This window comes from Ahaetulla prasina, chromosome 2 (assembly GCF_028640845.1).
Source record: "Ahaetulla prasina isolate Xishuangbanna chromosome 2, ASM2864084v1, whole genome shotgun sequence".
Taxonomy (NCBI): domain Eukaryota; kingdom Metazoa; phylum Chordata; class Lepidosauria; order Squamata; family Colubridae; genus Ahaetulla; species Ahaetulla prasina.
Window position 1 is genome coordinate 249,396,801 of NC_080540.1, and position 27,347 is coordinate 249,424,147.

The following is a 27,347-nucleotide window of genomic DNA, read 5'->3' on the forward strand; positions in this document are numbered from 1 at the left end:
CACGCTTTGAAAAATGTTTGAAAGTTGCAAAGGCTGTCACTAGTGCATACTGTCAACTTAAACATTCTCAAAACATTGTGTTAATGGAGAAACAAAACACTTATTTATAAAAACCCTATGTGAATGTAACTTCTTGGGAGTAAGCTATACTGACAGCAGGACCTATTGAGTCATGTGACAGTGGTTGGGTTGTTTTTTTTAAAATTTGCATTTATATCCCGCCCTTCTCCGAAGACTCAGGGCGGCTTACACTATGTCAAGCAATAGTCTTCATCCATTTGTATATTATATACAAAGTCAACTTTTATTGCCCCCAACAATCTGGGTTCTCATTTTACCTACCTTATAAAGGATGGAAGGCTGAGTCAACCTTGGGCCTGGTGGGACTTGAACCTGCAGTAATTACAAGCAGCTGCTGTTAATAACAGACTGCATTAGTCTGTTGAGCCACCAGAGGCCCAGGTGGTGTCTGCAACACTAAAATAATGTGCTTCATATTTATTATGCTTATTTCAATCTGTAGTAAATGCTCTGGCCTGTACATGGAAACTGAAAATAGCAATAGCAGTAAAACTTATATACCACTTCACAGTGCTTTTCAGCTTCTCTAAGCGGTTTACAGAGTAAGCATATTGCCCCCAACAATCTGGATCCTCAGTTTACCGACCTCACAAGAATGGAAGGCTGAGTCAACTTTGAGCCTGTGGGACTTGAACTGCCGAACTTCTGGCAGTCAGCAGAAGTAGCCTGCGGTGCTGCATTCTAACCACTGCACTACCACAGCTCAGGAAAATGTCAGTTTAGAATAGCTGGTGGTATTAAAAGAACAGGGTAGCTTAAGTAGTGATGGGAGCTGGGGTATGCATCAGAACTTCCAATAATACTGCACGTTACAGGTAATCCTCGATTTAGCAACAGTTTGTTTAGTGACTCTTCAAAGTTACAATAGCACTGAAAAAAGTGAATTTCAGATTTATGATAGTTGCAGTGTCCCGGAGTTATGTAATCCCTTTTTGCAACCTTTTGACAAGCAAAGTCAATGGGAAAGCCAGATTCACTTAACAATGTGTTACTAACTTAATAACTGCAGTGATTCACTTAACAAATATGGCAAAAAAGTTGTAAAATGGGGTAAAACTCATTTAACACATTTCTCACTTAACAACATAAATTTGGGTTCCATTGTGGTCGTAAGTCAAGGACTACCTGTATTTGGATGGAATCAGGAATGCCAGGATTCAAGTTAAGCCGTAGCATCTTTGTCTTTTAAAAAGAACAGGAAGAAAATGTCTAGAAGGGTAATGAACCATGAGGAATAATTTGGGGGATGGTATAACATGAAATGAAGAATTCCCACCCTGCTTCTTACAACAGTGGAGTCCTCAATAAATCACAAGTCCTTTTACAAATTGAAAATGTCCTTCAATTTGTAGAAGGTTACTGTCAATTCAAAGCACTGAATTGGGGGCATATATAAGATCAAAGATGTTTGATTGAATTGTGACTCAGATGATTTTTGCAATATTTCTCCCCTACAAACTCAGCAGTGGTTTCATTCAATGATGCTATGCCACATTAGTATAATTGAATGATTATTAGATAAATTATATTACTTCTATTAACTAGTAAGTATATTAACCAAGATGAAAAAAATCTTGGCAAGAGGTTTCTTATCAAGATCTTATTGAAATATTACAATATGTCAGTTTGAAAGGGAGATTTTTAAATTTTATTTCTAAATTATTTTTTTATTGATGGCAATATTAGATTCTGACATTTTCTATGGGTAAAATGTTGTTCCAAAAGCTGTGTGGCCTATGCCTCATATCACAGCATAAAATGATGTAAAATAAAAGTTAAATTATCTTCAGATATATTATTGATTCTGTGTTTATGTTACTAGAAGTTGATGATTTTCAGATATTAAGAAATTAGAACATAATGAATTCATATAAAATGGTTATAATTTATTATGCCAACAAAGAGAAAATGACTCAGTTAATGTTCAGAGTTACAAGTATGAAAAATGAAAGAAGGCATGTAGCCAAGGATGGGATTGTACAATATTTCTTCACCCTGGTAATGACTTCCAGCAGACGTACAATCAAATACACCGGAAAGTGGCAAGGGAGGGGGCTGGATCTATTTTGCCTTTTCTTGCTTTTGGCTGTACTTGAAAGGACATTGAAACCCTATGTTGTTTAGGGTTGAGACAGTGAGTCCTGGTGTCCTCTAAGCTTGGTTGTTTTCTTGCAACCATTTCATTACTAGGTTAGGTAACATCATCAATGCATGAGAGGATGGAGTTCTGATTATTTATACATGCATTGTTGAGGTTTCCTAGTGTGGCAACGAACTCTCAACTTGAAAATATAGAACTCTGACAGAGTGCCATTTTTTAAAAAAGAAATGTTTTGATCTGCCAGGTGAGAATCAAGAATCAGAGGATGAGAGGCTTATAGTAAGATGGAAGATGACAAATGGCTGAATTGTCCAGGTGTTGAGTGCTGGGTAGAATGAACTATGTGATGAGAGTCCATTAGTCTATAGACTAGTGCAGTGTCTGTGTGTGTCAAACTTGCATTGTCACATCGTCATCACGTGATGTATTATGACTTTTCTCCCCTTCACTAACCCAGGGGTGGGCATGGCTAGCGTATGACGCATCCGGCCCGTGGCCTATGAGTTTGATACCCCTGGACTAGTGTCAGACTCGCTCTCTCACATTTTAACATTTTAATAAATACTATTTTCAACTCTTTGAGATCAAAATGTAACGTTTGACAAACTTAAAGCTAATTGTTGCTTAATACTAGGTCTATTACCATTTGTTTCTGATTAAACAAATACTGTGGACTATTGTCTTTTTTTACTGCAGCTCCAAGACAAAGGCTACTATTTCCAAGATGTTTACTTCCACTTCTTAATTTAAAGCATTTGCTATTTCCATCTCTCTCTCTTGTCCTCTGAACATACAGTTGAATCCTCAGCATAACAGCAAATGTATACATGCCTTCCATTTTTAAGTCTTATATATAAACTTGGATCAGGATTTCCCTGTTCAAAGACTCTGCTTTGCAACATTTGGTTTAATTTATCAGACCATGTTTTGTCTGCTTGCTTTACCCCACGTATGGATTTTTGCAATTTAAACACTAATTTTACTTTTAATGGTTGTTAAAAATCTGGTGGTTGGCACATGTAAATCTCCTTTTTCAGCTCACGATGCAAAGACTCTAAATAACTCTCCACATGCAGTTTTTAAAATTCTGCTATGCTTAGTTGAATTCTAATACATATTTTAGTGATGCAAAAATTTTGGTGAACTTGTATTTTTGTCTGTAGCTGTTTGCTACTAAACTTTTCTTTGGGCCATTGCACACTTTCCCTGGCAGTGTTCTTTGTTTTGAAAACTCATTTATTGCTTATAGTGTCTTGCTTTCTGTAAGAATCTACTGTATATTCTATTTGTGCAAAGATTCCATTTTTTTCCAATGCAGTTTTCTTCCATTTCTGTGCTTCAGCTGTCAGCAGCCTCTCTATTTCTTCCCATGAATTAGGCTCATGACCATCTTTTGCTTTTACTGTGCAGCACATTCTCCTAGTAGGTTTCCTTTATTAGTTCTCCAAGACTCTCTTAATGCTAATTTGGGATCTGATTCTAAATACATTAGCAATTTTGCTAATACATTATTAGATTCTTCTGAATCTAATACCATTTTAAATTCCTCTTTCTGACTATATGCTCATTGTAATATGATTTATCCTGTGATAGAAGTACTGGTAGTACACTGTGGACGGTTTTTAGCTCTCGGCGTTCACCTCACCGCGAAGGACATCAGCGGGACTATCATCTGACTGTGAACGACTTTGGACGGCCTTTTACCATCCTAGGCTTTAAAGGCCTAGTTTTATGGCTGATTTTAAGCTAACGATAATGGCCGCTATTTCTGTCATCAGCGGCATTGCAGACATGACTGTCAACTGTCTGACGTAGTTAACTTTAAACATGGTCGTTCCTCATGGTGTTCGCCTGACAGTGGTGTACCGGTCCGCTAATTCCATCAGCGGACTTCGGACAGTTTGATCCCCGTTTTACATCTTATATGGACAGGGGGTCGGTTTTACTACACTTGTAGGGAACTGCTGGCTCGGGATACCCTTTTTTTCCGTTGTTACCTGATCCTATTATGAGTTACTCGGCGCTTGAGCTCTTACGGCTGCGAGGTTCCCCCGCCTCGCAGGAGTGGCCCTCTGTTCTATCGAGGGCCTACCTTAATGAAGGGTCTTGGGACCCAGAGAGGTGGCATGCCTCGAAGAAGAATCTCTGGGGGTTTTTTAATAGGTTTTTTAATAAGGGGCTTTGAAGGGGGGGGGGGGGAGTGGGGGGTGGGGGGAGTGACCCGTCGGGGAGGGTATGTCCAGTCCCAACGCGGGCTCACGACACTATTTCACTTGGTCCGAAGACGGGGCGGGAGGGGATTGTACAGAGCGGAGAACATTATTCCATCTGTACGGTGAGTGGGAGGGGCAGATATGGCGGAGGCAGGGGGCCGTATCGCTCTTTGGGAGCACGTGTTCGATGTTTAAAAGCGATCACGTGCTCCGGCCCCCCAGTCCTCACTCGTTCCCCGGATGGTCAAGACCCTCAGAGCTTGGGTCTTAGGCTGATGCTTTGCAATGCCCGGTCCGTGGTTAACAAGGCTCCCCTGATTTGTGATCTTATTCAGAGGGAGTCCGCGGACCTTATGGGCATTACGGAGACCTGGTTGGGCACAGAAGGGGGTGTACCCCTGGTCGAACTGTGCCCTCCGGGTTTCCGTGCATTCCATCAGCCGAGGACCCAAGGTAGGGGTGGGGGGGTGGCGGTTGTGATTAAAGAAAGTCTGGAGCCGAGGGAGTCCACTGTTCCTCAGATAGCTGGCTGTGAATCCCTCCTTGTGAAGTGGGGCCACCGGAATCAGATGGGGCTGTTGATCACGTACCTGGCTCCTTGCTGCGTGACTACAGCCCTACCTGAACTGCTAGAGGTGCTTGCTGGCGTGGCGGTGGAGATCCCCAGACTACTGGTCTTGGGGGATTTCAACCTGCCATCTGCCGGCTTGTCGTCGACGGTGGTTCAGGAGTTCCAGGCCTCCATGACGGCCTTGGACCTGATTCAAGTAACTGATGGCCCTACACACATTGGGGGAGGCGCGCTAGACTTGATTTTATCTCTGGTCAGTGGGTAAATGATCTGGATTTAGGAGATTTAGTGAAAGAACCGGTGTCATGGTCAGATCATTTTCTTCTTCGCCTAGACTTTCAGACCGCCGCTCACCACCGCAGGGAGACGGAGCCAATGCGTTGGTTCCGTCCCAGGCGCCTGATGGACCCGGAGAGGTTCCTGACGGAGCTTGGGCCGCTTCCTGAGGATCTTACCCACGGCACGACTGAAGAACTGGTTGCGGCCTGGGAACGGGCTGCGGCTGGGGCTTTGGACCGTGTCGCGCCTTTGCGGCCTCTGACCCGGCGTAGATCTCAATTGGCTCCCTGGTTTTCCGAGGAGCTGAGAGAGATGAAACGCCGGAGAAGACGCCTGGAGAGTGTTTGGAGGTCTAGCCGTTCCGAGGCTGATCGGACACTAGTGAGGTCCTTTACTAGGACCTACCTAGTGGCAATGAGGGAGGCGGTTGCCTCACGCTTCCACCCTCATTGCATCGGCAGATAACCGCCCGGCCGCCCTGTTTCGGGTGACCCGTTCCCTCCTTCAACAGGAGGGACGGGATGACCCCCTACGGGGACGAGCTGAGGAGTTTAACGGTTATCTATACGATAAAATCGTTCAGCTTCGGGATAGTTTGGACCAAGATTGCGATGATCCAGCCGGGACGACAGAGACGCGTCTTGTTGAGGTTATTTGGGATGAGTTTGATTCTGTGGCTCCCGAGGACATGGACAGGTTGCTGGGGAGGTTACATGCAACTACATGTTTACTGGACCCGTGCCCTTCCTGGTTAGTGCTGGCTGCTCAGGAAGTGACACGAGGCTGGCTCCAGGGGATTATAAATGCTTCTTTGATGGAAGGGGTTTTCCCCGCCGCCTTGAAGGAGGCGGTGGTGAGACCTCTCCTCAAGAAGCCTTCCCTGGACCCAGCTATTTTGAGTAATTATCGTCCAGTCTCCAACCTTCGCTTTGTGGCGAAGGTTGTTGAGAAATGGTTGCATGGCAGCTCCCCGGCACCTGGAGGAAACTGTCTATCTGGACCCGTTCCAGTCCGGCTTCCGACCGGTTATAGCACGGAGACGGCTTTGGTCGCGTTGGTGGATGACCTCTGGAGGGCCAGGGACAGGTTGCTCCTCTGCCTTGGTCCTATTAGATCTCTCAGCGGCTTTCGATACCATCGACCATGGTATCCTGCTGCGCGGTTGGAGGGATTGGGAGTGGGGGGCACCGTTTATCGGTGGTTCTCCTCCTATCTCTCTGACCGGTCGCAGACGGTGTTGACAGGGGGGCAGAGGTCGTCCTCGAGGCGCCTCACTTGTGGGGTGCCTCAGGGGTCGATTCTCTCGCCCACCCTGTTCAACATCTATATGAAGCCGCTGGGTGAGGTCATCAGTGGTTTCGGGGTGAGTTATCATCTGTACGCTGATGATACTCAGCTGTACTTTTCCACCCCGGACCACCCCAACGAAGCGGTCGAAGTGCTGTCCCGGTGCCTGGAAGCTGTACGGGTCTGGATGGGGAGAAACAGACTCAAGCTCAATCCCTCCAAGACGGAGTGGCTGTGGATGCCGGCATCCCGGTACAGTCAGCTGCATCCGCAGCTGACTGTTGAAGCAGTTAGTGGCCCCAAAGGAGGCGGTTCGCAACTTGGGTGTCCTCCTGGACGGACGGCTGTCTTTTGATGAACACCTGGCGGCCGTCGCCAGGAGGGCCTTTTTCCAGGTTTGCCTGGTTGGCCAAGTGGGTCCCTTCCTTGATCGGGGTGCCTTATGCAAGGTCACTCACGCTCTGGTTACGTCTAGGCTGGATTATTGCAATGCTCTCTACATGGGGCTGCCCTTGAGGTGCACCCGGAGGCTGCAGTTAGTCCAGAATGCGGCTCTTGTGAGTAATGTGAGCCGCTCGTGGCTCCCACGTGACATCGCTGCTCCGTAGCTTGCACTGGCTTCCTGTGGTCTTCGGTGCGCTTCAAGATTTTGGTAACTATCTTTAAAGCGCTCCATGGCTTAGGACCCGGGTACTTACGAGACCGCCTGCTGTTACCTTTTGCCTCCCACCGACCCGTACGCTCGCACAGAGAGGGTCTCCTCAGGGTGCCGTCCGCCAAACAGTGTCGGCTGGCGGCCCCCAGGAGTAGGGCCTTCTCTGTGGGGGCAGTGACGCCTGGAATGAACTTCCCCGGTCTCGTCAAGTGCCCGATCTTCGGACCTTCCGTCGTGAGCTCAAAACATATTTATTCATTAAAGCGGGACTGGCATAATTAGTGATGTATTTTAATTGGGGTTTTAATATTTTTTAACTTTTTAATTTAAATTTTAATAATCGGCCTTTAAAATTTGCTCTTTTTAATTGTTGTTTTAAACTGTATATATCTTTGTTTTTACTTTGGCTGTACACCGCCCTGAGTCCTTCGGGAGAAGGGCGGTATAAAAATTTAATAAAATAAATAAATAAATAAATAAATAGAGAGTAATGGAAGGGACCTTGACAGAAATATGCAAAAGCTGTTGCCTAGGTAAAGGGAGCTGAAGCGCATCCCAATGCAATATAATTCTAGGGTTGATATTTCTGGTCTGGTCTATCTATTGGGACTAACATATAGTAGCTGAGGCCTACATAGAAGCTCAGTGAAGGAATATTGTGGGGAATTATATGATTTATTGAAGAAGCAATACTGCTCAGCAAAAAAGTCTAGCATCAGAGATTAGTTAGGGCTCCATGTGGGAGGACACCAGTAGTGGGTTTCAATTTTTTTTATTACCGGTTCTGTGGGTATGGTTTGGTGGGCGTGGCAGGGGAAGGATACTGTAAAATCTCCATTCCCACCCCACTCCAGGGGAAGGATACTGCAAAATCCCCATTCCCTCCTGATCAGCTGGGACTTGGGAAGCAGAGAATAGATGGGGGCGGGGCCATCAGAGGTGGTATTTACTGGTTCTTCGAACTACTCAAAATTTCTGCTACTGGTTCTCCAGAACTAGTCAGAACCTGCTGAAACCCACTTCTGGTGGACACTCTGAGTTTATAAGTCATGATGGGAAAATATCCTGAAAAGGGGTTCTGTTTTGGTTTCATTATGCAGAAGTGCTATTTTCAGGAGAAACTATGCTGCATGAAATGCACTGGGTAATATAACAATAGTCTAATATAATGTATAACTGTGTGTTACTATGCAACTTTATCCATAAATTTAACGATCACCAAAGATACCATTTAAAAACTATTAAACCACCTTATCATAACAAAAAAAATCAATATAGTTTTGCCCCATTGTTTTAGAATAAACAAGAGTCTTGTTACACTTTTGCAGATCAAAGCATAGTTTGAGGGTATATAGATTTTAAAAATAAATATCTTAGGACAGGAATAGATGTTTATAACCCAGCATAGACAAAAGCTGAACACTCCCCTGGCATGTTCTATGTTTTGACATATGTTAAATAAACCTCATTCATTTATTTCTTCTAGTTTTCTTTTAAGTTTCACCATTTCACTTTTTTTCACAGGTTAAGATAAAATATAGGTTTGCACCTATATTCAAAGTTATTTGACACCAAAAAATGGCATGAAATCTCATGGCCATTCCCCCTTATCTTTTTTGGCCACTTGCTACTAAAATTTAACATTACTTGTGAAGCCTAGGAGATTATGTTGCTGCCTCTAATTGATTTTGACTGCTGTCAAAACACTTAAGCAGGTTTAGACCTAGTGAATTCTTGGATGAATAGCAGACCATACCAGGAAATAACCAGGACCATAAACTAGTATGGGAAACAACAGAAATTTCCTGGAAGAAGGGAACAGCAAACCACTCCTGTATGATTGCCAAACCCACATGGTAGTCACCAGGAGTTCAGCTCAACTTCAGTGGTTTTAATTTTATGGTATTAGAAGAAATGAGTTGGGGCAAGAACTGCCCATCTCTGAAGAAAAATAGCATTTCTTGACAGGTCCAGGGGCAGCTGGACTTGATCCGATCCAAATGACAATATTTATTTCATGTTTTATACAGGGAGAAGTGTGGAGTAGTGGTGCAAATTTTGATCTTGAAGACAGATTAGTATTTTACCAAACAATGGACTATATCTTGTGTGGATTTATTTTATTATTTTAATGTGTTACACTATTTCTAGTTTGACAGTAGAATAGAAGAAAAGGAAGAAAGCGGATGGGTTTTGTGATTTGATGATCTACTGTTTCAGAACAATCCATTCAGAATATAGTCTGAAAATAAAATGGCTGAAAGTTTCAGGCTAAGATAAGCTTCTAAACAAGCTATCAACATTTACAAGTTAGACAGATGTTAGCAATTTCTTTCTCCATAAAATGGAGATTATAATCACCCACTCAGTTGTTATCCTCCAAACCAACAGTCTAAAGCAGAGGTCTCCAACCTTGGCAACTTTGAGACTTGTGGACTTCAACTCCCAGAATTATTCTTCACTGGCTGAGGAATTCTGGGAGTTGAAGTCCACAAGTCTTAAAGCTGCCAAGGTTGGAGACCCCTGGTCTAAAGTACAGGGTAAACACACATATATCCTCTCTCTTCACAGAAATAATAATAGTAAAAAAACAAAAACAAACCCAACCCATATATTAGTGGGGTTTCTTCTTGCTTTTGTACTCTTTTAGTGGCATATCTTCAACAATGCTGATGAGCTGACATCCCACGTTTTAAATTTAATCATATGAAGAACTGTTGGGATGGGACCTCAGGAGCAAAGCATGAGTGCCCTGTGATAAGAGCATATACAATTTCTTAAAACCCAAGGCAATAATATGTTGCTGATTTTGAGCAACAAAATCAGATGCTGATAAAGAGTAGATAAAGATGCTGTGTCGCTGGGGCTGAGATGTACAGAAATTGCTCGCCATTGTAAGACATTCATTTACAATCTCACGTGAACAATGGGAGTCTCACCTCATTAGATTTCATCTGGAAAACTTCACTATCTCTAACTCCAATTCAATTCATTGCTTACCATTATTATATATATTTTTGGAAAATGGGTGATAGACAGATTTCTTGAAGATTCCACTAGTATTCATCTTGATTTCTCTGGTTTCTTAGTCCACAAACCATTTAACCTTGAGAATATTTCAGGCCAAGTCTAGAAAAATGTGATTGGTAGAGGACACTTGTCATGGCTATTTCACGCAAAGTACAATAACTATGGAACTATGGAAGGCAGTAAAACACTGTATGCTTTTGCTTGACCTTCTATCTGAGGTTTAGGATCCTTTCAATAATATCCTAATTATGGAGCAGAAATTCATTCAGAATGGAGTAAATGCTACCTAGCTTAACCTTTTAAATAAGAATAATAATGAGATTTTTTTTAATTTCACCATGCTGACTTTATTAGAATATGAGGGGGGCCATTCATATAAAGGAACCCATTTCATCACAAGTATTTCAGGCTTAGAGTGTGGTAGGTCTTGAATTCAATCTGTGGAAAAAAAACTCCATTAAAATGAATATCACTCTGCAAACCAATTTCTTGAAAAAATAAAAATTCCTATGCTAGTGGAGGTAAATTGTTCCAAAAATTGTTTGTTTTTCACATAAAATATTTCAGATTTATATTCCATTAAATTGTGGGCATAGCAACACATCTACTGATTATATATTTATAGAGTACCATGAAATCTCAAGCATTTCAATCTGGGCAGATGTTTCTTAAACCACTTTAAAGTTCAGCCTCTGTCATCATGGGAAGGAACAGCTTAAGGGTGCAGTGTGGATATGCCTGGGTTGTGATTTTCCTAATGGTGTGGAAGAATGGTAATTAGATCTCATTAGCAAAGAGTAACATGGTTTGGAGCAGAAGTGTAATGAAACCTGATTATGTTTTATAGTAAGCACATATGTTCCTCACTAAAAATTGCTTTCCTGGTTTACAAAATAACCTAAATAATTATTTGGAACTTTCAATGCAGTGCTTATTGTGCTAAAAAGTACTTCATGGTTATACTTAAACTTGTAATTTCTTTCAAAAGAATTGTCCAGTTCTGTTTTATCGCCTTAATTTAATTTTTTTCTCTCCATAGTTTATGTCTTGTCTTTTTGAAATAGTATGAGGTAAATGGCCTGTGCAAGTTGAAATATAAGTATTATAAGATGGCTTGGATAAATCAGAATACATTTCTGTTCTTTAATTATACACAACAGTGGCATGTCTTTTAAATACAGAGATACTTTTCATTTTTATGGCCTTTTGTACAAGAACCTAATAGAGAGAGGTTTGCTATGTATCAAAAATTAAATTATTTCAAATCATTGTTTCATATAAATAATAATTTCGGTAATTTAGAGACTTCCCCTGCTGGAAACTGGCAATGCAATAGTACATAAGTAATTTTATACTGTAGATGTGCCAAATAGCAACAAATGGAATGGAAACAAACTTGTTCAGCAAGCACATATAGACATCAAAATTGTCCATATGTACAGTATAAAGAGTTGAGCTTCCATTAAAAATGCATCTGATGAAGCTTGTTTTGAACACATGGGGAATATCAATTTGGAAAAAAAGATCAGAATGTAAGAAAACTGCATCCAGACGAGTGAAGCTTTTAAGCTGCCCAGTCATATGGTGATAATTTAGTCAGTATCCTAGATATGCCAAGAAAACTGTCTGAGTTGTCAATCTAAAAGTTAGATGTGGGTGTTAGATGTAAGTCCTGAGAGAATATTTCTGGACTTTGAATGCTGGCATGATGTGTCCCTGTGAAAATAAGAGATGGTAGATGAATGAGTTAAGAATTGAGATACAAGCTTTATTCATTAATCTTATCAGATTAGTGGACTGGAAAGGCACCATAGAGACTGTTTAGTGCCCCAGATACAGACACTACCAAGGTGGCAATACTGAAATATTCACTATTCCTCTTTTTCTTCCTTTTTGTATTATCTCTGTGGATTCAACGTTCTTTGATGTGCTATGATTGCTGAATGTTCCTAGGCTCCATGTAAGCCGGAGGCAAAAGTGGGAATCACTGAGAAAGTACATTTTTAAAAGAAATATGTGAAATTGCTCATTCCTACTTTAAAAATTTACATTATTTGTACTATTGTTGATTTATTGTCTATTTCTTTCTCCATTTTTCTATTTGTTTCCTTTCCATAACAGAGTTATGTTCTCTATTACTTCCTTTTCTGTAGGGGTAATAAGTGGAGAACCAGTCTGGCTAGAAACCAGGAAACTGAGTTCTAGTCCTATCTCAGGCATGAAGCCATTTGGGTGACTCTCTCAACCTTAGGATGGAGGTAATACTGGACCGCTTCCAAACAAAGTAGCCAGCTCTGTTTTTGGCTGCCATGGTGTCCTGCAACCCTCTGCTAGTGAAAATGGAGCTAGGAAGGACCGTGTGTGGGCCTCCCAAGCTTCATTTTAGCTGGCAGAAGTACCGCGGGCCGGTCTTCGCTGTTTCCAGGGCAGCCCTGCAGGTCAGATCTAAGTACCCTGTGTACCCAGATCTGGCCCCTGGGCCTTGAGTTTGACACCCCTGCTCTAGGGACTACTCCAGGCAATCTCCAGAAGTAAACACACACACACACGCGCACACACACACACACACACACACAAATCTGACTTGAAGGGACAATTCCCTGTCACTTTATTGTTATGGGAATTAGTGATTTGTCTGAGATATGTTATCAAGTTATTTTCTTGGCCTGGTTGTCTGTTGCCTTGGTAGCAGCTCTTCATCCTGTCTTCAAGGCCATTCTCTATTTCTCTACAGTTCTTCGGAATATAGCAAAAATCACCCAAGGAATGGTTAAAGATGGGAAAAAATCAACTCACAATATACATAGAAATATTTAGCACCTATGTTCATATGAGATACTGAACTAGAAATTCTCCAGCTGCACTTTTAACATTTGTGGTGAACTGAGCATGTGTGATTAGCTTTAAGTGCCACATTAAGCTAGAATACTAGGATAAGGACAATTAAAAGTAACACAATTATGACTAAGAGTTTTATATTACATAGTGACAAGTATGTTGTCTTGAATTTCAAGCAGAGGGAGGAAATACATAATGTGCATAAAGTCTTATGAAGAAGAAGTTCTGAAAATCAGGTGCATTAAGTCTGACTTTTGGTAGGTGTGTAAATTGTGATTGACAATTGCAATTCTGTGCACTCATAACTGGAACTACCAGGGACACAGTATCTATTATACACAGTACACTGTAAAAGCACATTCTTGTTCATATATTCATCCTAATGGCCACACCCAGCATTCTGACGCCAGTGATTCTGTATTTAAATCTTACATTATTCTAAAGAAGTTCATTTCCATACAATAAAAGCAAATTTATCTAGAATATTTTCAAAGATATTTTAAAAGTACTACATTCATACAGAAAGAAACACAACCTTTTTATAATCCTTTAGTAGATATCTTTCTCTTGCTATCTGGTTTCCTCAACAATTGGTTGGTTTTTTTGAAATCTACCTTCTTCGTATAGATGTGATTCATATTTAGTGATACTAATCTAAGATGAAAAGGCTTTGGAATTACTTTGAAGCAGAAAATATTTTTAAGAACACCACTAGGCATGTCATAGAAAATAAATGATTATTAATTTAAAAATCAAAGCTTTTATTAATTATTCTCAAAAGAAAATGCAGAAACAGAACTAAATGACTAATTCATATAAGAGACAATGTGTTACCCATTCTTAGAATTAAAACTTCAGATTCACAAAAACTGCATAACAATAATAAAAAAAAGATGGAAGAGACAAGGAATGGATCACTGTAAAGTGCATTAAAAGCTTACTGCTGAAGAGAGACATGGCAAACCATTAAGCTTTGTGTTTCTGCACCAGGGGGTCCTATAATAATATGGCAATCCAAGATATGGTGATATTGATACCATTTACCTATATAAACAGAGGATATCATTAACATTTCATGTGAAGGGAAGCCCTATTACTATTCAGCATCTTCTGTACTTTGAAAACTTGTTGGGTAACATTTGAAAGGAAAAGCATCATAAAACTTAATATTTCCTTCCTTTATTCATCCTTTCTTCATTACCAATTTAAACTGCTTGTAAGTTGTCACAAACTTCCCTTCCCTTCCTTTCCCTTCCCTTCGCAGGTAGAATGCCCAGGGTAATTACGTTCATATAGAAAATGAATCCAATGTTTTTAGCTCTTAAAAATTACTATTATAGTTGTACTATTGTACCAGATGACTGAAATTTAATATTCTTTTATTTTAACAGCCAAATGCACATGCGTTTTTGTTTTAACTGCAATAACTGTTCTGGATAAATTTGAATTTTGCATTTCTTCTCATTCTTGAAAACTGCCTTGAATGTTTCTATAAGCTGAAATTAAAAAAAACACACACCACAATATGTGTACGATGTATTCTATACAATTCTATAAATACAAGAAAAGAAAAGAAAAGAAAGGTGTTTAACTGATTATTTGGCCATGGTTTGGGGTTATTTTTTGCAATGCTTTCAATCAGTTCTGGTTGTGTTGTACCAGAACAATTTTGGAGTTACTAGGCATGTTGTGCATCCCGCTTCTGGCATGAGATGATCCTCCCGGTGATCCAAAAACAATGTGAGCAGGGACTTGTAGTTGCATGAAATATATCCCCCTTGCTTCCATCATTGATCACTTCTAGTTCAATCCTGTTGCTTTCTTCCAAAGTGACGAAGCATTAAAAAAAGAAAAAAACAAACCCTCAAGCAACTTTGCACTCTGCAGACCACTCTGTCCCTTGCCAAAGAGAAAGGGGACTTAAATGCCTTAGAACAATCTACCTAAGCAAGAATGCAAAAAAGCTACAACATGGAGGAGATAAAGGGAAGAACAAACTGATATTTTACACAACAGGGATTTTTCTCTTCTCTCTCAGACTTGCTGGCTGGAGAATTTTGGGAAAGGATTCTTCACACATCTTATAGTTGCCAAGGTTGAAGAAACACTAGCTGACTCAGAAAATAAAATGCAAAGGTTCCACTAAGTTTGTTGCCAGCTAATTCTTGTTACTCCTGTTCTTTTTTTCTGGAGTATCCTGGAATTCCGAAAACCAACATTGGCCCCCAAAACAATTAAAACATCCCAGATCAGTCGGAAAGGCATTTTATATTGGAAACAGGGTGGTTGAGAGATTGAAAGGATTGTTGTCTGGAAATAGGATAACCAACATGATCACTAACATCTGATGACGAATATGGAACAACAAGAAGAAGAAGAAATGCCTCTAATTTGATTCCTTTAAATGGGAACTCAGCTTTTCAAAGCAGAAGTTTCTTCTGAAGCACTGAGAGAGTGTCTTCCCTCCTGCCCCTTAATTTGAGAGTGTTTATTCAAAGTTCCAAAATCAAAAGAGACTTGAAAAAACAGAAAAATAACATTTGTTCCTGCTTCAGTCTATAAATAAAAAGAGGACAGAAAGATAGGGGCTTGAGATCTATTACATTAAAAATATATTTTTTTAAGATTAAAAAGAAGCCCCCATCTGGCAGTGCAGTGGCCCAGTGGTTAGATGCTGGGCTTGTCAGCTGGAAAGCTAACATCCTAGTTCAAGACCTGAGCGCCACTTGATGGGATGACTTCCCATCCTGGCTTCAGCTCCTGCCAACCTATAGTTCAACAGCATGCAAATGCAAGTAGATAAACAGATACCACTTTGGTGGGAAGGTAACAGCATTCCATGATGTTATGCTGGCCATATGACCATGGAAATGTCTTTGGACAGCGTAGGTTCAATGGCCTTGACCCAGAGATGAACACCTCCCCTTATAATTGGCAATGACTAATAGAGTAAAATCCGAAGGGCCTCCTTTGCTTTTTTTAAAAGCCCCTGTCTACCTGTTTCTCTTTTTGCAGTTAATCTACACTTGCCTCTGACAGCAACCATTTGCAGTAATGACATTGATGCCCTCACCAATGCCCTCATTTATAACTGTAAAACAAAAAGAAACTGAACTAAAATAATAAAATTATGTTTCAGTGACAATCTCACTTAATGATGAGTTTCCAGTTTTCTGAGGACTACCTGAATATATAAACTAACATTTAAAGTTCTCTTATTATGCATTATAGCCTTCAGTATGAGAAAACAACAATGTCTCTGCTATTTTGCCTACTTTATACCTTTATAATATTTCTAATGTGAGCATATATTTCTATGTTAGCAGGACACAATGTATTTTCTAAAATTAAAATAGATTTCATTATGGTTCATGTATGTATATTTATGTAGCCGTAACTGTGTATTCTCTCTCTCTCTCTCTCTCTCTCTCTCTCTCTCTCTATCTATCTATCTTACATACTTTTTGGTAGTGTAAATAATATTTTAAGTTAACATGTTAACGTGTTTTGGGCTCTGTTAACTAACTGGCTGTTATAACTATTTCAGGGATATGTAAGTTTTCTTGTTAACTTAAATCATACAGATTTAGATCAATCAAACTGCCTAGTTACTTAAATAGAAAGATTCCTATGCACATTTTGATCTTCTCTGTTTAAACATTTTGCTACTCTGGTGATTTATAAGCAAAGCAAGTTCCTTGCAAATGTATTTTATATTCCGGATGTATTGGTTTCATTATTTCCAATCAGCTCAACAATTCAATATGCTGCTTAATGTTTTTCAGATACAACACAGTCAGCATCAAGGATGATGGGAATTTTATGACTATCTTGCACATTAAATAGCTTCTGCAGCAATTCTTGTCTATGACCTCTGCTAGAAATATTGGGAAAAAGGCTGATTACTTGCTCCATTTCAGATTTTTTTTGTCTACTAAGAAGCATGAGAGAACTCCATAGAGGAAAAAGGAGAAATGAGTTAGTCATTTCAGCTCAGATTCTCAGTAGAGCTAGTGAACTGTATGTACATATATTGAATAATACAGGTTCCTAATACAGAATGCAATCTTATGCACATTCTGTTGGAAATAAGGACCAGGCTAAGTGTGATGCTTGTTTTATAGGTTTGTCCTTGTGATCCTATGTAAGATTGTATCATGAGCATGATGTAGTCAAAGCAAAAAGGTATCATATTTTCAGTATTATCTTTTCTAGATTTGGATAGGAATAAAACATTAGGAAAGAACCCAAGAATTGCTACTGTTACTTTAAATGATGCAGATCAAATTTGGTTGTTCTGGATCACAGGTGTCAAAGACGATCACGTCACGTGACATCACATGACCTATCACAATGTTTTTTACCTTTGTGGAGCCAGGGTGTACGTAGCCTGCGCCTGATGAATCCAGCCCACGGACCACCAGTTTGACACCCCTGTCCTAGATTATAAGTATATTTTCTTGATTGTTTCAGATATTTACAAATAAACTAGTGTTTTAAAAGAAAAATAGAGAAAGAAAGATTCTATTACAAATTGAATGCTTTCCTCAAATGAGAACAAAGAGAAATGTAAACCAAATATGCTAACCGGAGCAAAGAAACCCCAAATTTGAATATTCTTTTGCTGAAAAAAATGTGTTTCTATTTAGAAGCAGGAAAAGAATTAAGAATGTGATTAAGCTGGAATATGACCAGAAACAGGGAGATCCTAGAGAAACTAAATAAATTTCTTCAGCATCTGTCTTCCTCTCTGAAAATATAGGACCCATTACTATGCCTAAATTGAAAAGAGACAAACTGAAACTTGAATACTTTATATTTAGAGTTCTTGACAAATTACAAATACACTATCTACTGAATATATTTTTTACAGAACAGTGGCAAAATTATAAGGGGGTAACTGGTTGTAAGGGATAAAGGGTAAGGAGATGTTGAGAAAAGTTCCATGCTGGATTACAACTACACTGAAATACTGTTGGTCTGTAAAGGCCAGGTTGAGACATGGGAGAAATGTATCCCTATTAGCATATTTGCTATAAGCACTTGATATATTTTTAAATATTATTTCCTATTTAAGGTGGTATGTTAAGTGAAACAAGGCTTTACAACTTCTATACATCAGCAGCCTTTTCTAAAATGCATGCAGAAATACTTACATTTAAGAAAGCATCTGTAACTGAAATATAAAATTGGATTTAATTTAAAAACTCCGTAAATTTGCCAAAATGATTGCCTTTATTTTTTAAAAAAAAGGAAATATTGGATTTTTCTGGAAGATGCAATCCTAGTTTGTTTAAGATCTGTTAGATAACAGAATTAAAGATAAAAAGATTAAGTATACAGACTAAACAATCTGATTGAGAAAATATCAAGGTCATCACCAAGGAAAATATCAAGGTCATCACCGCTCGTGGCTCCCATGTAACATCACTAGTCTGCACTGGCTTCCTGTGGTTTTTTGGGTGCGCTTCAAGATTTTGGTTACCACCTTTAAAGCGCTCCATGGCTTAGGACCCGGGTACTTACGGGACCGCCTGCTGTTACCCTTTGCCTCCCACCGACCCGTACGCTCTCACAGAGAGGGTCTCCTCAGGGTGCCGTCCGCCAAACAGTGTCGGCTGGCGGCCCCCAGGAGTAGGGCCTTCTCTGTGGGGGCAGCGACGCTCTGGAATGAACTTCCCGCTGGCCTATGTCAAGTGCCTGATCTTCGGACCTTCCGTCGTGAGCTTAAAACACACCTATTTATTCAAGCGGGACTGGCATAATAGTGTTGAATTTTAAATTTGGGGTTTATTAATATTTAAAAATTTTAAAATCTAAATTTTTAATTTATCAGCCTTTATAATCTGCTATGTTTTAAATGTTGTTTTAATTGTATATATTTTGTTTTATCGTTGGCTGTACACCGCCCTGAGTCCTTCGGGAGAAGGGCGGTATAAAAATTTAATAAATAAATAAATAAATAAATAAAGGAAATGCTGATATCATTAAGTTCTTTAATGGCAGATCTGAAGTTATCTCTTACTGTATTTTCTGAAGTGGTTGACAACAATTCTTGGAAGGCAGAAGCAGATTTCACATGGCAGTCTAGGCTGCTAGTTTATTGTATCGGTCCCAGCTATTTTTAAAGTGAATTGCAGAAATTCCAGTTCAGATGAAGTTGGTTGGATGACAACAGAGTTGGCCAGGTATTTCTACAAGTTGGTGGTTTCTTGCTTCTCACCTTTCCCCTCTGGGAAAAAAGGTAGCAAACATTGTTGGCTAGTTCCTCCTATTTAGCCATTCTACCAATGCCTTCCTTTTTCCGATTCTTCTTACTGACTTTCTATGCTATGCCTTTTCTTTTCTTACATGCCTGTATATGCCTGTACATGGATGCAGGGGTGGGATTCTGGGGGTTCGGCAGGGTTTGGGTGATCCTCTAGGGAAGGATCACCAGGGTTCAGCAAACTCCCAAATGTCACCCCTGGCTGGCCATGCTTACCCCACCCCGGCCACCCGGCCCTCCCAGGAGTCTCCACATGGCCCATTCATCATTCCAGGTAAATGCAGGGGCCGCACGGAGAGTCTGGGAAGGCAAAAACTGGGCCTACTTGAGGTTCCGGAAGTCTAGAAATGGGCCTGTTTCCAGTCTCCGGAGGGCCTCCAGACCCTGGGGGAAGCTGTTTTCAGCTCAAGAAAAGCCTCCGGAGCCTGACATGGAGGCTCAAGAAAAGCCTCCGGAGCCTGACGTGGTGCCACTAGGCCACACCCACCATGGCTATGCCCACCCAGCAACGGGGCAGCAAACCCGTTGCTAAAGGAGCTGAAGCCCACCCCTGCATAGATGTCTTCATCCCCCCTCCTCATTTTCTTTTTACATTAACCTAGAGATATTCTTTTCCTTTTCCCACTAGTTATAGCACTGCCTTTCTGAAGCAATAGGTAAACAGATTGAATTTGGTTTCTATCTTTTTCTTCCCGCAGAAAGAAAGGTGATTGGCCACTGCTTTCCTGCAACAGAAGGATGTGAAATCATATTTGATTTTAAAGATATCATTTAAAGATGACAAGGATGAAAAATCTGTAGGGGAAAAAAACCCAGTAAGAGGTGATAGTATGAAGAGCATTGATTCGACATGGTTCATCAATAACCAAATGACCCATTAAAAACATTGCAATATTTAGACCTAATGTCTAGATAAACATAAACTGGGCTATTGATAGTACAGAAGAGGATTAGGGAAATATTTAGTTATAGTGGTTTATATCTTCTATAGCGGTTTTTAGTTATAGCAGTTTATCTCTTCTCAGTGGACTTTCATCTTGTAAATGGAGGATCCTTGAGCAGAACTGTGAGGCCACTTATGTCTCTGAGTGATCAGTGAGCTAGCTTTAAAATGGTATGATTAACTGTCTTTCTTCCAGCTACTGAGCTAAAGAAAAAATGATATATTCTACTTGTAGAAGCAACTCATTCTTGCCTTAATCTGTCTGGGATGGTCTTATGTTCCTTGTCCAGCTTTTTGAGAATGCATTTTTATAGTTACCAGTGAAAGTGTTTCTGTGTTAGAATCTCATGCTTGTATAACAACTACAGTATAATTGCAGCCTCCAGGGACTTGCATTGTTCTGCCAGAGTTAATCTTATCAAGTTCTGTATATACATGCACACAAACTCCATTGGTGTTTTCTCATTTCCCATTAACTTCAAATAATAAAAAGGAAAGCGGTAACCATTGCATCTAGAGGCAAGTCCCATGCCATACTATTAATTATGTTTACCGGCCATCGTCTAACCTTTCCTAATTTGATGCTCTTTAGATAGCTGGGTTGCATCTCATGAAATCTCCAGGTAGCTAGTCCATGTATTGTGGTTAATAATAATAATTAAATATCACTACGGATCACTGAATAGTAATAAGGTAGGAGACCACAACATGGAATGATAATTATAATCTGGCACTTAGACTATGTCATACATGGTGTAAATGTAGCCCGATGAGGAATTTGAAAGGGGATCTTTTGGCTGTGACTATTGATACACAACAGACTGATTGGAAGCTTTGAACCAAATTTTTTAAAACTTCTAATTTTCCCCAATGTAACTGTCTACTACACTTTTCTCCATTGCCTCTTGTGGGTATATTTTATTCTGATTAGACTTCATAGGGTTAACTTCAACCTTCCAGTTACCATTATCTGGTTTGGCAGAGTAACTGGGTCCTTGGAATTGGCTTATTTGACCTTCCCTTTCAGAAGTTAATGTAGAGCCCAGTCCTTGACTTCCAGCAGGCTTTATTTATTTATTTATTTATTTATTTATTTAATCATATTTGTATACCGCCCTATCTCCCGAAGGACTCAGGGCGGTTCACAGGCATATAAAAAAGAACATATAAATACAAATTAAGAACACAAGTAAAAAACTTATTCTAACAGCTGAATTATTAAAACTAATATAAATACTAAGACCAATTAAAATCGATATAAATTTAAAATTTAAAAATTTAAAAATTTAAAAATCTAGTCCAGTCCTGCGCACATAAATAAGTGTGTTTTAAGCTCACGGAAGGTTCAAGGTCCGAGAGTTGACGAAGTCCTGGGGAGCTCGTTCCAGAGGCGGAAGCCCCACAGAAGGCCCTTCCCCTGGGTGTCGCCAGACGACACTGCCTAGCTGACGGCACCCTGAGGAGTCCCTCTCTGTGAGAGCGCACGGGTCGGTGAGAGGTATTCGGTAGCAGAAGGCGGTCCCGTAAGTAACCCGGCCCTATGCCATGGAGCGCTTTAAAGATGGTCACCAAAACCTTGAAGCGCACCCGGAAGACCACAGGTAGCCAGTGCAGTCTGCGCAGGATAGGTGTCACACGGGAGCCACGAGGGGCTCCTTCTATCACCCGCGCAGCCGCATTCTGAACTAACTGCAGTCTCCGGATGCCCTTCAAGGGGAGCCCCATGTAGAGAGCATTGCAGTAATCCAGGCGGGACGTCACGAGGGCGTGAGTGACCGTGCATAGGGCATCCCGGTCTAGAAAGGGGCGCAACTGGCGCACCAGGCAAACCTGGTAAAAAGCTCTCCTGGAGACGGCCGTCAAATGATCTTCAAAGGATAGTCGTTCATTCAGGAGGACGCCCAAGTTGCGCACCCTCTCCATCGGGGCCAGTGACTCGCCCCCAACAGTCAGCCGCGGACTCAGCTGACTGTACCGGGATGCCGGCATCCACAGCCACTCTGTCTTGGAGGATTGAGCTTGAGCCTGTTTCTCCCCATCCAGACCCGTCGGCTTCCAGACACCGGGACAGCACTTGATGGCTTCATTGGGGTGGCCCGGTGTGAAAAGTACAGCTGGGTGTCATCAGCGTACAGCTGGTACCTCACACCGAAGCCACTGATGATCTCACCCAGCGGCTTCATATAGATGTTGAACAGAAGGCGAGAGAATCGAGCCCCGCGGCACCCCACAAGTGAGGCGCCTCGGGGCCGACCTCTGCCCCCCTGTCAACACCGTCTGCGACCGATCGGAGAGATAGGAGGAGAACCACCGATAAACGGTGCCTCCCACTCCCAATCCCTCCAACCGGCGCAGCAGGATACCATGGTCGATGGTATCAAAAGCCGCTGAGAGGTCTAATAGGACCAGGGCAGAGGAACAACCCCTATCCCTGGCCCTCCAGAGATCATCCACCAACGCGACCAAAGCCGTCTCAGTGCTGTAACCGGGCCGGAAACCGGACTGGAACGGGTCTAGATAGACAGTTTCATCCAGGTGTAAGGGAAACTGATATGCCACCATACTCTCTACAACCTTCGCCGCGAAGCGAAGGTTGGAGACCGGACGATAATTACCTAAAACAGCCGGGTCCAGGGAAGGCTTCTTGAGGAGGGGTCTCACCACCGCCTCTTTCAAGGCGGCTGGGAAGACTCCCTCCACCAAAGAAGCGCTCGTAATCGCCTGGAGCCAGCCTCGTGTCACCTCCTGAGTGGCCAGCACCAACCAGGAGGGGCACGGGTCCAGTAAACATGTGGTGGCATTCAACCTACCGAACAACCTGTCCATGTCCTCGGGAGCCACAGGGTCAAACTCATCCCATACAATATCACCAAGACCACCCTCAGATGCCTCCCCTGAGTCACCGCAATTTTGGTCCAGACCGTCCCGAAGCTGAACGATTTTATCGTATAGATAACCGTTAAACTCCTCAGCACGTCCCTGTAATGGGTCATCCCGCTCCCCCTGGTGAAGGAGGGAACGAGTCACCCGAAACAGGGCGGCTGGGCGGTTATCTGCCGACGCAATGAGGGAGGAGGCGTAACAACGCCTCGCTTCCCTCAATGCCACTAGGTAAGTCCTAGTATAGGACTTCACTAGTGTCCGATCAACCTCAGAACGGCTCGACCTCCAGGAACTCTCTAGGCGTCTTCTCCGGCGCTTCATCCCCCTCAGCTCCTCGGAGAACCAAGGAGCCGTTTGGGACCTGCGCCGGGTCAGAGGCCGCAAAGGCACGACACGGTCTAAGGCCCCCGCCGCGGCCCGTTCCCAGGCCGCAACCAGTTCCTCAGCCGCGTCGTGAGCCAGGCCCTCAGGAAGTGGCCCAAGCTCCGTCCGGAACCTCTCCGGGTCCATCAGGCGCCTGGGACGGAACCAACGTAATGGCTCCGTCTCCCTGCGGTGTTGAATGGCGGTCAGAAAGTCCAGGCAAAGGAGAGAGTGATCTGACCATGACAAAGGTTCAATAACTATTTCCTTCAAATCCAGATCTCTCAATCACTGACCAGAGATAAAAATCAGATCCAGAGTGCCATCCCCAATGTGAGTAGGGCCATCAACTACTTGAGTCAGGTCCAAGGCCGTCATGGAAGCCGTGAACTCCCGAGCAGCTGTCGATGACGAGCCGGAAGATGGCAAGTTAAAGTCCCCCATGACTAAAAGTCTGGGGGTCTCAACTGCCACCCCAGCAAGCACCTCCAGGAGCTCGGGCAGGGCAGCTGTCACGCAGCAAGGAGCCAGGTACGCGACCAGCAAGCCCATCTGACATCTATGACCCCATCTCACAAAGAGGGATTCACACCCGGCAATCTAAGGTACAGTGGTCTCCCTCGGCTCCAGACTCTCTCTAATCACAACCGCCACCCCACCACCCCTACCCTGGCCCCTTGGCTGATGGAATGCTCGGAAACCCGGTGGGCACATTTGGACAAGGGGCACGCCCCCTTCTGTGCCCAACCAGGTCTCCGTAATGCCCATAAGGTCCGCGGCACCCCCCTGGATAAGATCGTAAATTAGGGGGGCCTTATTGGCCACGGACCGTGCGTTGCACAACATCAGCCGAAGGCCAGGGCCCTGAGGGTCCTGACCATCCGAGCAGGAGAAGTTTGAGGCTCGGGCGCGCGATCGCCTGCAAACATCGAGCGCGCGCCCCCCTAGCACGATATGAGCCCCCACTTCCGCCATATCTGCCCCTCCCCCTTACCGTGAAAATAGCACCACCCTCAACCAATGGAACACAATCTCCCCCCATGATCCTCGGACCCATCAACCCCCCGCCACGAGCATGCACAGGAACTGGACCCCCACCCGACGGGTTTTCCCCAACACCCGCTCTTTCCCTCCCACCCCTTAAAAATGCCCTATCTAAAAAAACCCAAAGGCTCTTCCTCTTCGCATGCCACCTCTGTGGGTCCCAAAACCCGTCATAGAGGCCGGCCCTCGATAACGAAGCGGGCCATTCCTGCGAGGCGGGGGCACCTCGCAGGCGCAAGAGTTCTTGTGCAGTGTAACGCATAGAAAAGTACAGATCGGTGAGGATGATAAGAAGACAAAATCCCAGGTGGTAGGACATTGAGGGATAATAAAGCCTCCAAGGGATGTCCAGTTGTCAGAGAGGACAAAAAAAACGGCTTACCCAGTGGTGAAATTCAGCCGGTTCTATCCAGCTCGGGTGAACCGGTAGCGCCGCTGGCTGGAGGCTCCGCCCACCCAGATGTCATCACATCCCGTTTTTGACCCTCTGTGCATGTGCAGAAGGGTCTGTGTATGCATGGAGGAAGTATGTGCACTCACATTTACGAAATGGTTGTAAAGTAAGTGGATTTCACCCCTGGGCTTACCTGTCAATTTGTGCTTTAGGTGCAGCTTAGGTGTGGATGACCCTTTTCCTCCAGCTTGCTGCCTACAGGGTTCCTGATAAGTTCCAGTGCTTATTCCTTTCCGTGTCAAGCTCCAAGACTGCTAAAAGGAGATTTGCTACTGCATATCATACAAGGCTCCATTCAGAGTTATAAGCGGTGTTGCTGCTTCCATAATTGTTGCCATAGCTGCTGCCATACCTGGCAGATGGATATTTAAGTCTTGCTGTCTTGCAGCAATCATAGCTTCCATATATTCTGAAAGTTCCCCCTGCTTCCTTGTAATATTGCAGTCTTTCCCCATTCTCTTATATTTTCTCCTGTTTGCCCACATTTCTCCCTCAATTCAGCATTTTTATGAGGAAAACGTGGTTGAGGTAAGGTGAGATGGGCAGATCAGGAAAGCTATGGATACACTCACATCCTTGAAAAAGCCATGGTGCAGCTAAAATAGCCAGCTACAGATGTATTTGCATCCTTCTAAAAGTCGGGTGTGTTGTCTGGGAACACTGGCATGGAAGTAAGCAAGGTGGATCTTATCTGGTCTGATTCTGGTTTGCCTTCTCTTCTGCAGCTTTTTCAGTAGGCTAGGAGTGCCGGGCTGCCCTCCAGTCCAGTCAAGAGAGTTGCATGGTGCAGGACCCCTGCAGTGGGGTGGAGTCAAGTGGAGTGGTAGACATCTAGGCTGGTTGCTTTGCTCTAGCACAGAACTAGGATTTCAGAAAGATAGACAGGAAAATTCAGCACAATCCCTTTCAAGCGCAGAAGGACAATTTGAGCCCAGCTCATCTTTTCCCCACATGCTGGTTTTGAAAGTTTGAAGAGTTTAATAGTTTACGATAAAAAAGGGGGGAAACCCAGCGTTATAAAGTACATATATAAATATATCTCCAATATGAGTTAAAAAATTGATGAGCCTGAGGTTGATCTAGTATATTTTTATTTATTCATCTATTAAGTCAAAAATTAACCAATCAGGTTATGTTAGTGTTAGGTAAGAACAAGTTCTAGAAGTATATGCTACTGGAAAAGGGAGCTCAGACCTGTACTGAAACAGGAATGAATGATACCTTCTTTGTTTATTTAATTTGTTTATTTGTTTATTTGTTTATTCTTTGTTATTTACGGGACCGCCTACTGCGACCAGATACCTCTCACCGACCCGTGCGCTCTCACAGAGAGGGACTCCTCAGGGTGCCGTCAGCTAGGCAGTGTCGTCTGGCGACGCCCAGGGGAAGGGCCTTCTCTGTGGGGGCTCCCGCCCTCTGGAACGAACTCCCCCCAGGACTCCGTCAACTTCCGGACCTTCGAACCTTCCGTCGCGAGCTCAAGACTCATTTATTCATCTGTGCAGGACTGGCTTAGTTTTTTAGATTTTAAATTTAGAGGGGTTTTTAAATTGATTTTAATATCTATATTTTTTACTTTTAATTAATTGGGCAGTAGAATAAGTTTTTTAATGATTGTTTTAATTTGTATATTGATGTTTTTATATGCCTGTGAACCGCCCTGAGTCCTTTGGGAGATAGGGCGGTATATAAATTCAAACAATAAATAAATAAATAAATAAATTTGTCTTTGAGCAAAAGAAGAAAAGGGGCAAAGAAATTCTCCACATTAATTTTCAGTTTTAGTTTGACTTAAATTTTTGGTTTGGTTAGCTAATCCAGGATTCAGCAACACATGCAAAATTAAGCATATTACAGTATTAGCATGTAATACCACTATGTGGTTCATTCAAAGTTCTGATTATCATGTTTAAATCTTGCATGCATGTTGTTAGATTACTACCTGACGAGTGCCAGGAAGTGCCTTACTTATAGAACAGCCTGAAATTTGGATGCCCCCAAATCCTACTGGATAACTCATTAAAAAGGTGCATTCATAGAAAAGTTGTTTTACTAAGAAATAGATACTTTCTGTCTTTGCAACATGCCTTTCATTCATATTGGGTCAAGCCATTAGATTCAGTTGAAGAAGACCAATTTGCCCTATTCACTAGCCAAATAAATCTTGTTGCCAGTTTACAAAGTTTGGGATAAGCATGACAATAAACAGAAGCATTATTGCCTTTGTTTTGTATTGCAAAGTTATGTTTTCTTTTGATTAATTTAAAGACCTGTGAGTATGATCATAATGACTCTTGTTCATTTTTGCTTCAAAATCACTTTAGGTTTGATTTATAG